This window comes from Notamacropus eugenii, chromosome 3 (assembly GCF_028372415.1).
Source record: "Notamacropus eugenii isolate mMacEug1 chromosome 3, mMacEug1.pri_v2, whole genome shotgun sequence".
Taxonomy (NCBI): domain Eukaryota; kingdom Metazoa; phylum Chordata; class Mammalia; order Diprotodontia; family Macropodidae; genus Notamacropus; species Notamacropus eugenii.
The window spans coordinates 479,231,598-479,246,069 of NC_092874.1; the positions used below are offsets into that span (position 1 = coordinate 479,231,598).

At 41.2% G+C, this 14,472-nt stretch overlaps 1 pseudogene; it reads left to right on the plus strand.

The window, feature by feature from the left end:
- Positions 1 to 11,416: 11,416 nt before the first annotated feature.
- Positions 11,417 to 12,257, plus strand: LOC140497758 (glia maturation factor beta pseudogene; annotated as a pseudogene).
- Positions 12,258 to 14,472: the final 2,215 nt, after the last annotated feature.

The following is a 14,472-nucleotide window of genomic DNA, read 5'->3' on the forward strand; positions in this document are numbered from 1 at the left end:
TTTTTTGGCATTTAAAACCCATCATTGCTTGAGCTAAGCCTGCTTTTGCAGGCATATCACACACGAATGTATTTGTCTTCATGCGTGTGAAAATCCAGGCAAAGTGGCCTTCCTACTGAGCTTCCTCACCCAGAAAATCCACCTCCCACCTCCATGCCTTTACACCAACTGTACTCCAGGACAACTTCCTCCCACCTCCTCTTCTAGGAATTCCTAGGCTTCCTCAAAGATCCTCTGAGCTCTGGAATATTCTTCCAGGTGGATATGTGATTCTCTCACTTTACTGAGGCACAACACGACCACTTCTTGCCTTTTCAGCTCACACAGCACTTATCTGGGTCCTGACATACCTACCCCTTAAGACATTCAATCAAAAGGTGAGAGACTCTCTTATTCCATGGCTGCTGGTGCAGCCCTTCCCCTTCAGAGAGACCTGGGTTGAAAGCCAAGCCTTATTTCCTGTCCTTCAAGAGCTGGCACATAGTAGGTGTTTAATAAATGCTTCTTGCTTTTAACTATGGGACTCTGGGCAAGTGACTTCAGGTCTCTAAGCCTCAGATCCCTCTTCTGGCCAATGTGCAATAGAATCCACTGCTGACTCACGTGGTTCTTGAGAGGAAGGCAATAGTCACTAGCCCTCTGCTTCATTAGGACAGATGAGGAATCTTCCTCTGCCAATGCCAGCTGTCTCCTCTACAACTTACAGGCTTGGGGAGCAGTCAAAAAGATCGAGAGATTTGGGAACCAATCTGGAACTATGCCCAAAATCATAAATTATAGATTGTGCCCACACTTATAAACCTAGGCATACCCTTTGAACCAGCAATACCACTACTAGGTCTGTTTCTCAAGATTATCAGGAGGAAAAGGAAAGAACTTTCATGTTCTAAAAACTGATAATTTCAGTTACATTAAATGAAAATTTTTGTACAAATGAAAAAAGGTAGCTAATATACAGAAGGAAAGCAGGAAACTATAGACAGTTTCTCAGATAAAGGTTTCATATGTCAAATATATAAAGAATTTTTTCTAATCTACAAAAAAGTCATTCCCCAATTGGTAAATGGTCAAAGTATATGAAGAGATTGTTTTTAAATAAAGAAATCAAAATGATTTATAGCTATATGAGAAAATGCTCTAAATCACTATTGACCAGGGAATTGGAAATTAGAACGATGTGGAACTACCACTGTATACCTATCAGATTGGCTAAAATGATTGAAAGGGAAAGCAACAAATGTTGAAGGTGATATGGAAAAAAATGGACACTCATTTACTCTTGGTGGAATTGTGAACTGATTGAACTCATTTTGGAGAGCATTTTGGAATTATACCCAAAGAGTTATTAAAATGCCTCTACCCTTTGACTCAGTAATACCACTAGTAGGACTCTTTCAAAAGAAGATTAAGTAAAAAGGAAAAGAACCTCTGTGTTCTAAAAGATTTATAACAGTTTTCTTTGTGGCAAAGAACTGGAATTTATGGGGATGCCCACCAGGTGAGGACTTGCTGAACAAATTGTGGTATATGATCATGATGGAAAACTGTTGTGCTATAAGAAATGAAGAGCTCAATGATCTTAGAAAAAACATGGATAGACTTGCACAAATAATGAAGAACAAAATGAGGAGAAGGAAGAGAACATTATATACAATAATAATAACATTGTTTCAAGAATAACTTTGAGTGACTAAGTCATTTCGACCACTACTAATATCCACGTTAACTACAAAGGATACATGAAGGAAGACGCTATCAGCATCCAGAGAAAAAACTGAGAAATAGAGGTAGGTATTGTATGTTTTTTACATACACAAACATACACAGATATTTGTGTCTAATGGTCACTACCTCTAGGGTTTGGGGTGAGAAGAAGAAAGGAAGAAAAAAGGATAAAAATATATTTAGATGATAATTTTATTATGTATTAAAAGTGATAGCAAGTTGGTCACAATACATGTGCTGTTTCATATACAATCCTCTGTGTTTTTTTCTATTCTACTATATTATTGGAATGATTGTTTTATTTCTTAAGTTCAGAATAAAATGAGTAAAATAAAATGTCTCACAATTGGGGGACCCATCCTTTCCTCTTTGCACAGTTTTGAGACCAAAGTTGGGGAACATACCTTTGCCTATTGTCTGGGGGAAAATTAGAGCACTTGAGTACCTCAGAATTGAAAGAGATGTCAAAGATGGCTTGTTCCAGCCTCCAGTGCCATGCACACAAACACTCTTTGGAAATCCCCCTGAATTAGGATTGTGCAATTTAGCAGATCCTGGCTGGCTCTTCATCTTTCAAGGAGAACAATGCATGGGGGAGCATGGAGGTAGGTTCCAATCCTGCCTCTGACACCTGCAACCCATGTGACATTGGACAAGTCATTTGCTGTCCATGATGAAGTCTCCTCATCTATCTGCAAAATGAGGCATCTGATCTAGATTGCTGCTAAAGTGCCTTTCAGGAAAAGCTAGGATCCTACAAGTATAACATTTCTGGGCCTCAGTTTACTTCTCTATAAACTAAAGGTCTTGGGTCAGATTCCTCTTGAGGTCCTTTCCACCCCTATGTCTATGATCATATTAAGTGTTCACCTCTATGGCACCATCCAAGGCCCTCCAAATGCCTTTTTTTTGGAACTTGGTTGAGCGATGTGACCCTCTCATTCACTGACAGAGGCTTCCTCACGTTGGTGAGGCTGAGTTGGAGCAGAGACACTTTCCAAGAACCTGCGCAGCTGTGGGAGAAGGGAAAGGAAATGAAAGAAAATCTCACAGTTGGGTCAAGATGCCCAGACCCACTTCTGAGACTCCCCCCTCCTAGTTTTGAGTCGACCACAGGCAAGATTACCACCATGCCCGCTATCTAGCTGTGGGACCTGGGGTTGACAGTGAGGATTTCCCAGTTGCATGGATGCACAGAGTGAGAGTTTTTGTTCACAGCCTCTGTAGTTTTGGCTCAGAGTGCCATCCCAGCAGGCACAGTAGTATAGCCCCCCATCTGCCTCTGTGACTTGGTGGATCCTGAGGCTTGCTGAGAAGTCGCTCTCCCATTTCTTGGCCTCATACCTCTCCTCACTGACCCCATCCTCATGAATGCCATTCTCATTGGATGAAAGATAGAGAATCCATTCCAGATGCCCACTGGGCTTCTGGCGGTACTAGTGAATGTAAGCATACCCAAAAGGAGACACCTTTACTTGGCATTCAAGAAAGGCAGTGTTACCAGTTCTCGTAGTGTTGGACAGTATGTGTTGGGTCACTATGGGCTCCATACTTGCCCCTACAAGAGAAAAGAATCTATCCTGAACTGCCAGATACCCAACAACTCAAAATATAGGGCTGGTGAATTTGGGCTGGACTTGGACTTTGAGAGGTGGATAGTTCAAGTTTAGAACATAAGACAAGTTAATGAAAGCGGTTTTGAAAGGATCTTTTAAAAAGCTACTGATGAATGGTGCAAAAATTCTTTCAAAGTCGTTACTAAGTACTTTAATCAATTATACATAAAATAAGCGCTGATCTGATGATAAACGAATTCCTTATTGACTGACGACTTTTTTTTAATGGGTTAAAGGAGTTTTCATTGTCTTTTAAACTTTTTTTAATTTATGGAATAAAACTGGCCTTTACATGGCATAGCACAGTCACTGTTTGAATGAATAAAGGAATTTGTTGGGCGAGTTTGACTTCTTGTATCTACTTAGAGAGTGAAACAGAGACATCGACCTTCGAGCAAGGACAGAGGGAGCAGAAAGGGTATGAAAGTTTCTGTCTCTCTCTTTAGAGTAACTGAAACAAGGCTAATCAAATGCATTTACCCATTCAGATGGAGGCTTGGAAATGTCTTTCAGGGAGCCTTTAGTACAGCCAGTGCTCTTATGGTAGAGGTTATGGCCCTGGTAGTACCTTTGCCAGAGTCGTCCTGTTGGGTAAGTGACCTCAGATAGGATTTCATCCCACGGACTCTGACTCTGAGATCACTACATAATGCTGCATCTTTCAGAGGAAGAGATGTGGTGTTGCCTTAAAAAGAAACCTCAGATTCAGTCTTTTATCCCATAGTTCATAGTTGTCTCTGGGATGAAAGCATCAGGTTTTTTACCCTCACCCATTTTGTGACCCCCTCCACAAATTGATACCAAATAAAAGATAAGAAGAAAGACCTCACAAGTCTTAAGAAAGTCAGGATCAGAAAATGAACCAGTCACACTCTGGTAGTCTCCATAATGTTTTGGGAGAGAGGCAGAAGACATTCTTCAGAAGGGAAGTGATGCCTGTATTGGAGAAGAAGGAAATGACTCTAGCCAGAAGGAAGCTAATGAGAGAAAAAGTCCTTTTGGCCATAGATGCACAACCACCCACAGGGGAAAGAGATCTAGGCTAATTCATTGGTGACAGTTCATTGAATTCAATCATTTAGGTGTTTACAAGCAGCATCATTGTATACAGGTGCCCTTCCTTAGAAAAGGGGTCCTTATAAAGAATATGAGGTTCCTGTAATGGGTCCCTACGTTTCACAGGAAATTGTGAACATGGGTATAATATCTGCCTTGTAATATAGCACATCTGGATCACAGTTCTGATGCATGTGGGCTGCTTGGCTTCTCATTGCACATGGCAAGTGCTCACACACTCCCTCACCCCAAATTGCGCACCCCACCCCTACTTTACTGGAACCTATCTCTTAAATGTTACCAATGATATCTCTGCTGTGAAATTCAGGGTTTTCCTCTCAGTCCTCAACCTCACTGGCCTCTCTTCAGAATTTAACTCTGTTGACCACCCTCTTCTTAGATATGGGGTTAAACAGAGCAAAGATGGATCAACAAGGAGCACAAGACAAAAACCAAACCCTGAAAATCCTAAATAGTTAATGGGAACTTAAATAATTTGGAGAGAAGCAGTAGGAAGGACAGCCCTGACAATCAGGGAACTAAACCTCCTGAGGCCATATTAGTGAGCTGCTCTATGTTGTGGGTGAGAATAGCAATGTGGGAGATGTCATGGATGGGGAGGGGGAGAAGAGGGACAGAGGGAAGCAGCTGCTTGGCTACCACCAAGTCCATGGGGAACAGATTCTTCTAGGCTCTGAACAACAATGAAAGCCATGGGAAAATAGGCTAAAAAATCGAGTCGAGGGCCTGGATGGTACCTCAAGGTGGAGTTGTTCCTCTAAGAAGTGCATCTTTGTTGGTACCACTAAAACACATTCCAGTGGGAGAAGAGATTTATATCTCTGCTAAGAGACAGGGAGAGTTTAGTGGACAAGGAAGCTCAGTGGCACCGGGGAGACTCCAGGCTGGACCTGGAATCAGAAAGACTTGTGCTTAAATGTGATCTCAGACATGTCCTAGTTGGGTGACCTTGGGCAAGTCACTTAACCCTGTTTGCCTCAGTTTTTCAACTGTAAAATGAGGACAATAGTAGGATACATCTCGGCATCATCGTGAGGAGCAAGTGAGATCTACATAAAGTGACTAGCATGGTGCCTGGCACATAGCAGGTATGTCATCATCATCATCATCATCATTATCATCATCATCATCATCATCATCATCATCACCATCATCAATAGTATTACCATCGTTATTACCTCTTGGGAGATCTGCACTTTAGGAGGCTGCCTAAGGTTGTGCCTTCTTGGACACCATCTGTGCCCCAAGAAGCGCTGCATGATTGTCTAAAGGCAGCCAGCTCCCCGAATGTTTTAGAAGGGAGGCTTTAGAAGGGGAGCCGTATGACTAGACACTGACTATGGCTGTCTTAAAAATAGCAAGGCAAAGGCAGGGAGCAGGAACAGGACTGTGGACTTTGAGCAGCCAATGAGGCCCACCACACACATCTGCTCCCATCTGATGCTCTTATTTTTAATGGGACAAAGCAGAGAGCCGGGAGGACAGGCAAAGAGGTACAAAATCAGTACCATTGAGATGGATGGAAGGAACTGAGGTGATGCTTCAGAAACTTTGACTTCACGAGTCAGAGGAAGTCAAGGAACAAGTCAAAATAGTCTGTGAACACTTTCTGCTCAGTTGTTTGCAGTCACATCTGACCCTTCCTGACTCCATTTGTGGCTTTCTTGGCCAAGGTATGGAGTGATTTGCCATTTCCTGCTCCAGTTCATTTTACAGATGAGGAAAACAAGTTTAAGTAACTTGCCCAGGGTCACATAACTAGTAAGTGTCTGAGGTCAAATTTGAATTCAGGAAGATTAGTCTTGCTGACTCCTGGCCTAGCACTCTGTCCTCTGCACTCTATCCTATCCTATCCACTAGCTGCCCCAAACATTTATTAAGCACCACTGTGTTTTAGTTGTTCTGCTAAGTTCTGGGGATACAAAGAAGTGCCCTCCTGCTCCCCCTTCCCAAAAAACAACTGTTCCTGCTCTCAAGGAGCTCATAGGGTAATGGGGGAGACCACAGACAAACAAAGTACCAACAATGTTTGGACAGGATGAGTTGGAAATATTTAATAGAGGAAAAACCTTCTCATTATTAAGTGGAATCAGGAAAGATTTCCAGTGGAAAATGAAATTTTAGCTGACACTTGGAGGAACCAAGGGAATGCAGAAGGCAGAGTTGAAGGAGAGAGTCCCAGGTAGAGGGCACAGCCAGTGAATGTGCCTTGATCTAAGTGTGTATGTGTGTGCATGTGTGTGTGTTTATATGTGTGTTTGTGTGCATGCATATATGTCTATGTGCATGTGTATATGCATGTGTGTGTCTGTATGTGGGTATGTGTAGGTGTGTTTTTCTGTGTCTGTATGAAACACAGCGGAACATAGAAGGTGTCTGGCATGGTAGGAAGGGTCCAGTTTATGAAGGGCTTTGAACACCAAAGAAAGGATTTTCTATTTGATCCCAGAGGTATCTGCCATGGCAGGTCTACTCTGCTCTGCACTGATGCCTAGACTCATGTTCTCTTCCACGGCTGGTCATAGCATTTCTGCAAGGCTATTGGCATTTCTTTTGAAAGAAACCATATTTTGGGCTCTTTTCATCTTTCCCACAGCACTGGGCACCCTCTATGTGAATCAACATTTGTTGACTGAAAAAGATAATGAACCACCATCGCAAATAATGAGAAATCCCATCTCAGTGTTGGAAGGCATGGTCCTGGTCACTTAGTGCAAATGTGACCCCAGAAAGCATTTGTGTTGGTTCAGAGAACCAAAGAAATAAGACAGGATATTAATGTTGCCTTTCTGTCTGTGTCTCTTACTTCCTCAAAAGTAATATTGAATCCAATGGCCATCTTTGGTGCATGAGCCTTGGACAGGTGGCCAGACATGGAGTCAGGAATATCAGAATTAAAAAGCACTGCTCATTTGATGCTAGGAAAGCCACTTCAGTCACCATAATGAGTGAAGAGGGTAAGACAACATAATATAGTGTAAGGCTCTCTGCCAAAAAACTGAGTGACAGAATTTGAGAACTGGAAGGGACCTTGGGAGCTGTCTAGTGCAACTTACAAAACCAATGGAAATCTTACAATTCTATAGAAATATGAGTGGCGATGATGGTGATGAAAGGAGTTTGGAACCTGTGTGAATTGGAGCAGGAATGTGGTATAGCATAGACATGGGCCACATTGCCTTGGGAAGAAATGCAGGAAGTGCTGCAGGTGGGCTGAGGATGGGAGTGAGAAATGAGGAGGTGGCCCCCAGGAAAGAGGATGTGGGGAGGGATGGAGGAGGGTAGGATTCTTGTAGGTGTTGTCATTGGGTGTTGATTGCTGTGGTCTTCCCAGCATGCACAGTAGTAGGCAGCCTCATCCTCATGTGTTATGAAATTTATTGCTAGGAGTCAAGTTCTTTTGTCTTCTATCTGTTCTGCCCCAAATTTGTCTTTTATATCACCTAAGGATACTTTATTAGTGACTCAGCTTTTTGAGAGAAAGAGTAAAATTTGCAAAGGCTGGCTTGGCTTTTGTTGGTACCAATATAGGGACTTATCCTTAAAGGTGAAGTGACCAAACACTTGATAAATCACACATGCTGCTGTGTTCAGCTCTTTTAATTTACACTTCACAACTTTACACATAGTTCCAGATCACTCTTCAAACCTCTCAATCTTCTTGACCACTCTCCAAGCCTGTAGTTTGTAGAGAAGGCATCAGCTGGCATTGTCGGGGGAGATTCCTCACCTGTCCTAATGAAGCACAGGGCCAGTAATTTTGCCTTCCATTCCATAACCATGTGAGTCAGCAGTGAAAGATTCTATTGAACATTGTCCAGATGAGGGAACTGAGCCTTAGAGATGGAGTCACTTGCTCAGGGACCCACAGTTGACAGGTAGAATCAAGCAAGAAGTGTTTCTTAAATACCCACTAAGTGCCACGCAGTAGAAGCACAGGACATAAGGCTTGACTTTCAACCCAGGTCTCTCTGACTTTCAGTCCAGTGCCTTGTCTCCTGACTCTAGGCTACTCCCAAGTACAAGCCTGTCTCCCAGAGGTGATGGGATGATGATAACCTTTCACTTTGTGTTGTCCTTCACTCATACTGTTTCTATGGGACCCCTGAACCTTTCTTTCCCTTTGACAAAAGAAACAAGTGAGCTCTGGCATTGATCTGCTCTCCTGTTCTTCAAATCCCCCCAGAAAAATGGGTATTTGGAGAGTTAATTTGCCAGTCAGTTTGAAAGGTTTCGTCCAGATAGAACCAGAGAGGGTCATTGCTCCTGTTCCAGCTTGACTTTCCACACCACTACTGCACCAGTTTCTTAAAGGGGACTATGTCTTGGGCTCCTTACTTCTTTCCCACAGCACTGGGCACACTCCACATGAATTTGTCGACTGACAACGATAAATAACATCCACCACCATGAATAATGAGGAGAAATAGCATCTCAATGCTGGAAGGTACTTCCCTAGTCAGAGAAAACTTGTGAATTGTTTCAGAGACCTAAGGAATTAAGAGATGATATTAATGTCTTCATTCTTCCTCTTTCTCCTATTTTCTCCTGAGGACTATAGGATTCAATTGCCAGCTTTGGTGCATGAACCTTGAACTGGTGGCAGACATGACATCTGGAAATCTGTGTTCAAATTCTGCCTCAGACAAGGAATTCCTGGTAAGCCACTTAAATCATCTGTTATCATCTCACCTTCTGTAAAGTGGGAATGGAAGGAGATTCTGTTCCAGAGAGAGAAGAGGGTGAGACAACATGATGTAGTGTAAAGCTGCCAGTAAACAGAATGCAAAAATTTGAGAATTGGAAGTGACCTCAGAAGCTGTCTAATCCAACCCATAAAACCAATGGAAACCTTACAGCCCTGTAGAGATGTCAGTGATTATGATGCTGATGGAGGGAGCTTGGAACCTGTGTGAGTTGGAACAGGAATGTGGCATGGTATAGACATGGGCCACATGGCCTTGAGAAGAAATGCAGGAAGTGCTGCAGGCAGGCTGAGGATGGGAGTGAGAAATGAGGAGGTGGCCCCCAGGAAAGAGGATGTGGGAGGGAGGGAGGAGGGTAGGATTCTTGTAGGTGTTGTCATTGGGTGTTGATTGCTGTGGTCTTCCCAGCATGCACAGTAGTAGGTGGCCTCATCTTCATGTGTTATAGAGTTAATTGCTAGGAATGAAGTTCTTCTGTCTTTATTCTTTTCTGCCACAAATTTGTCCCTTACATTACCTAAGGGTATTACTTTGGGGGTGCTGGTTGATTGTACATAGAGCAGATGCTTCAAAGACTGGTTTGGCTTCTGTTGATACCAGTGTATGTACTCAGAAGCAAAGTTTGTGGAGCCAGACACTTGACAAGTCACACGTGCTGTTCTTCTTAGCTCTTTGGTGATGGAGACCTCAGGCTGTGTCAGTTCTATGGCTGCATGTCCAACTAGAAATAAAAGAAGAGAACACAGAGATGTGAGCAGGTCCTTTTGAGAATTTCTTCCGTTTCTCACCTGATCTGAAAAGAAGGAGAAGTTGACTCACGGGTCCAGAGGGCAGCCAAAGCAAGCACTTGGCAGAGGTTCATTCTGGTGGTGCCAGTTTGTTTGACCAGAAGAGAACCCAAGGAAGCAAGGAGAGTGATGGATGGAGAGATCAGGATGGTGGAAAGAGTGGCCTGTTGTGGTGTCAGCAGAGGAAATGAGCTGCTGGAATCTTGTGACCTAAGAGGTAGAGACCAGGGCTGTCCCCATAGGGGTGGCAGGCTTGGTGATGTCAGTGGTGATTGTCCTTCCTGTTTCCTTTGCCCAAAGATGAAGCTAAGGAGGTATTGCCTTGGCCCACTTCTCCTACCCCCAAAACCCTGGGAATATCTGCTGGTGACACCTCAGACACTCAAGAGACCTCTAAATACGTAGATCGTACATTCTTTTAAAGCTTTATTCTCACTGAGAGATAACAAAAAGAGTGAAAAGAGAGGGAATGAAGAAGACCTGGGCTCATGTCCTGGTGCTCGTTAATTCTAGGTTTGTCATCACCTTTCAGTTTTCTTCTTTTTTTCCTTTTGTAGGATTTTTAAAAATTATAATTAAATTTTTGTTTTCTTTTGAACTTAAAAAGAATAGAAAGAGTAGAATAGAAAAGAAAGTTGCACATGAAACTGCAAATGTTTTTTGTACAACTTGCTTTTGCTATTAATTGTACACCAAAGTAATAATTTAATTTTCTTTCTTTCCCCTCCCATGCCCTGTATGCTACAAAATGCTACCATTAGACACAATTATATATTTGTATCAATATATTTCTGTAAATTCATGCCTTCCTTACTTCTATTTATGAGTTCTTTTTCTGGATGCAGATAGCACATTCCTTTATATATCTCTGTAGTAAATTTGGGTTTCTATGATATTCTAAATGATTTACTTGCCTAAAGTCAGTCTTAAAGTGATATTTCTGTCACTGTATACAGTGTTCTCTTTGTTGTTCTCATCTTACTTTTCATTATTTCATGTAAGTCTTTCCATGTTTTACTAAGATCACTGAGCTCATTGTTTCTTATAGTCTAGTAGTATTCCATCATGATCATATAGCACAACTGTTTCAGCCATCCCCAACTGATGAGCTTCCCCTCAATTTCCAGTTCTTTGCCACCACAAACAGAGCTGCTATCAAAGTTTTAGAACATGGATGTTTTTTCCCTTTTCTTCTGATAATCTTGAGAAACAGACCTAGTAGTGGTATTGCTGGTTCAAAGGGTATACCCAGGTTTACAAGTGTGGGCACAATCTATAATTTATGATTTTGGGCATAGTTCCAGATTGGTTCCCAAATCTCTCGATCTTTTTGACTGCTCCCCAAGCCTGTAAGTTGTAGAGGAGACAGCTGGCATTGGCAGAGGGAGATTCCTCATCTGTCCTAATGAAGCACAGGGCCAGTCACCATTGCCTTCCTCTCAAGAACCACATGAGTCAGCAGTAGAAAGATTCTATTGCGCATTGGCCAGAAGAGGGAATTGAGGCTTAGAGACCTGAAGTCACTTGCCCAGAGTCCCACAGTTAAAAGCAAGAAGTATTTACTAAACACCTACTATGTGCCAGCACTTGAAGCAGAGGAAACAAGGCTTGGCTTTCAACCCAGGTCTCTCTGGGAGGAAACACAGCAGGTGGGCTGCACCAGCAGCCATGGAATAAGAGAGTCCCTCACCTCTTGACTGAATGTCCTAGGGGGTATGTATGGCAGGACCCAGATAAGTGCTGTGTGAGCTGAAAAGGCAAGAAATGGCTGTGATCTGCCTTAGCAAAGTGAGAGGATCACATATCCACCTGTGAGAATATCCCAGAGCTCAGGGAGGAAGCTATAGGAGAGAAAAGGCTCAAACGGAATTCGTGCTTGAATGGGCCCTAGGAAAGGCTCTGCAGAATTTTGGCCGGGCCAGAAGGAAAATGAGTGAATCTCTAGTGGTTTGTGATGTTGCTGAAGATCCAGTGGAGAAATTGAGAAAGTTTCATTTTTGCAAAGAAACTAGCAATGCTGCTCTTCTAACGAAGGTTGACAATATAAATGGCTGGTCATCCTGGATGAAGAGCATGAGGGTATTTCAGCTGATGAGCTGCCAGAATGACAACGTCGCTTCACTGTATGTAGTTATAACTATCACAACGATGATGGAAGAGTTTCTTACCCTCTGTGTTTTAGTTCCTCTTGTCCTGTTGGGTGCAAACCTGAACAACAGATGATGTCTGCTGGGAGTAAGAATAAGCTAGTTCAAAGAGCTCAGCTAACTAAGGTTCTTGAAATAAGAAATACTGAAGACCCAACTGGAGAATGGTTGTGGGAGAAACTTGGATTTTTCCACTAAAGTGAATCTCCTGCTACTCAAGAATCTCAGTATTAACCTGACTGTACTGGAACCACATGCAGACACTCATTTATGCCTCAAAATGCACTGTTATTTACAATTTTGTTTCCTGCAGCAAATAAAAATCTTTATTTGTGCAAAGTGTGTACAAAAGAGGCGAACCTTCTTACAGTAATGGAAATTTTAAAAGTGTTTCCTCATATTTGTAATTGCTTAGTGGAATACTTCTGCAGGGAATTTTAGCATTCTTGTGACTAACTTCTATTACTTCTGGTTCAGAATTTGTTGCTATTTTCAGACTTCATTGGAAAGTGGACATTTTGCCTTCCTTTTGAAAAATATTGGATATTAGCATTAGTCTTACTTGTCAGATATGTGAAAGATGTTTAAAGGCTTGAATTGTCAGACCCAAATTTGAGCCTATAAGCATGACTTTAGAGTGTCATATATTCTTAGTCTTTTTTCATTAATTCTGGAACTTATTTAGTTCACTACATTTTCTTTCATAACCTCCAGTATCCATAATTATCAACCAATATTAAGTCCTGTGTACTTATAAACTTGAGTACTTCCTGGCGTCATATGAGTGTGAGTCATTTTAAACCTCTTAATACTGGGTCTTTGACTTGTTAGCTTTAAAACTAATCTTGAGAGTTTTACACTGCCACTTATCCAGACTTGGTGAAATGAATACTCTTGTAGAGGTCCACGTAAAATGTTTTGTAGTGTCTAATTCTCCAGTTGACATTTGTGATAAAACCAACTTCATTTCTGTAAATTCCAACCAGTTCCTTGAATTAGTGAATACTCGGCAGTTGAAAGTTAGGATTTTGTATGTATCTGTGATTTCGATTTGTATCACAGGGAAGAAGTTTTGATCTTAAACCTTGGACATAGTCAACAAAAATAATATGTCAATAAAATTCATCTTGATCCTATAATACTTTACTTATCAGAATGGCATTCCAACCTCAATGAATACTTGAATAATTGAGTTATTCTTCTATATGTCATTAGCACAAATCCTGTCATGAAGGATATTTTAAAATGTCTATTTAACATGTTTACTTTACAACATTTAAAAGTAGAGATTTTACGGATTTGTCAACACAGTGCCTTAATCAGTAACAGGACAACCAAGTAAGATGATTCCTCTTATATCTTGGTCATTTTCTTAAAAATAAGCAGCAAAGAGCCTGTTTGCAATGGATTCTATATAATTCATAATTTCTGACTTTCAAATATATGTGCTAACTAAATTTAGAGGTAGTAAGATTTTCTAATATTACTGAATGAGAATCTTTCATGGCCTAAACAATTTATCATGTGTCTTCCTTAATAGGAAAGCAGGAAATTAGAGGAAATAAGAAATAAGACAGATGGAAAAAAGAGGGGAGAGATCTTTTATTTTTGTTGTTTTTCAAGAGTAGAATGGATTGCTTATTTCTTCCAGGTAAAATATTACTTCTACAAAATTATAAATTTCATAAACATTTATTTAAATATACAATTTTTTGCTCTTTGGGCCTTTTCAGAAATGAAGTGTCACTTAAATTCATAGGATCATGGATCTAGAGATGGAAGGGATTTTAGAGGCCATCTTGTCCAACCTCTTCATTTTATAGATGAGCATCCTGAAGCTGAGAGAAGTTCAGTGACTGACATCACACCCTGGTCCTCCAATTCTGGAATCAGGAGGGTAAGACCTCTATGCTAATATTAGTGCAGGCATATTTTGGACTACAGAAGTTATATTCTATTGCCTCAAGTCACGGCAATAAAAGGAAATAATGCTGTCAAAGCAAAATAATGCTGTGATCTTAAAATATAGGAAATTTTTGTCTTTTATGCTAAGATCCTCTATACTTACTGACTTACTCCCAATGAAATCATTTCTTTCATTGTTTTTCTAGTTGTGCCACTGGGTTGTGATAAGTTATCAAGATTCTTTAGCCTGATTTTTCCCTGTATGACCAATAGCATACATACATTCAAACAAAGGTGGATGTAGTAATGGGTTCAATGGAAAGGGTATCTTTTTTCTTCTATGAAATTAACTTTCATAACTGCTCATTACACCTGTGACCTTGGTCTCCTTAGCACAGTGCTTTACCAGAGACACCTGATCTAAAATATTCTCAGACTTTGGCCAGATTCGCTTTTGTCACTTAATTATTTTATGGTCCCTTTTTTCAGAAAGAGAATGAACTCTAAA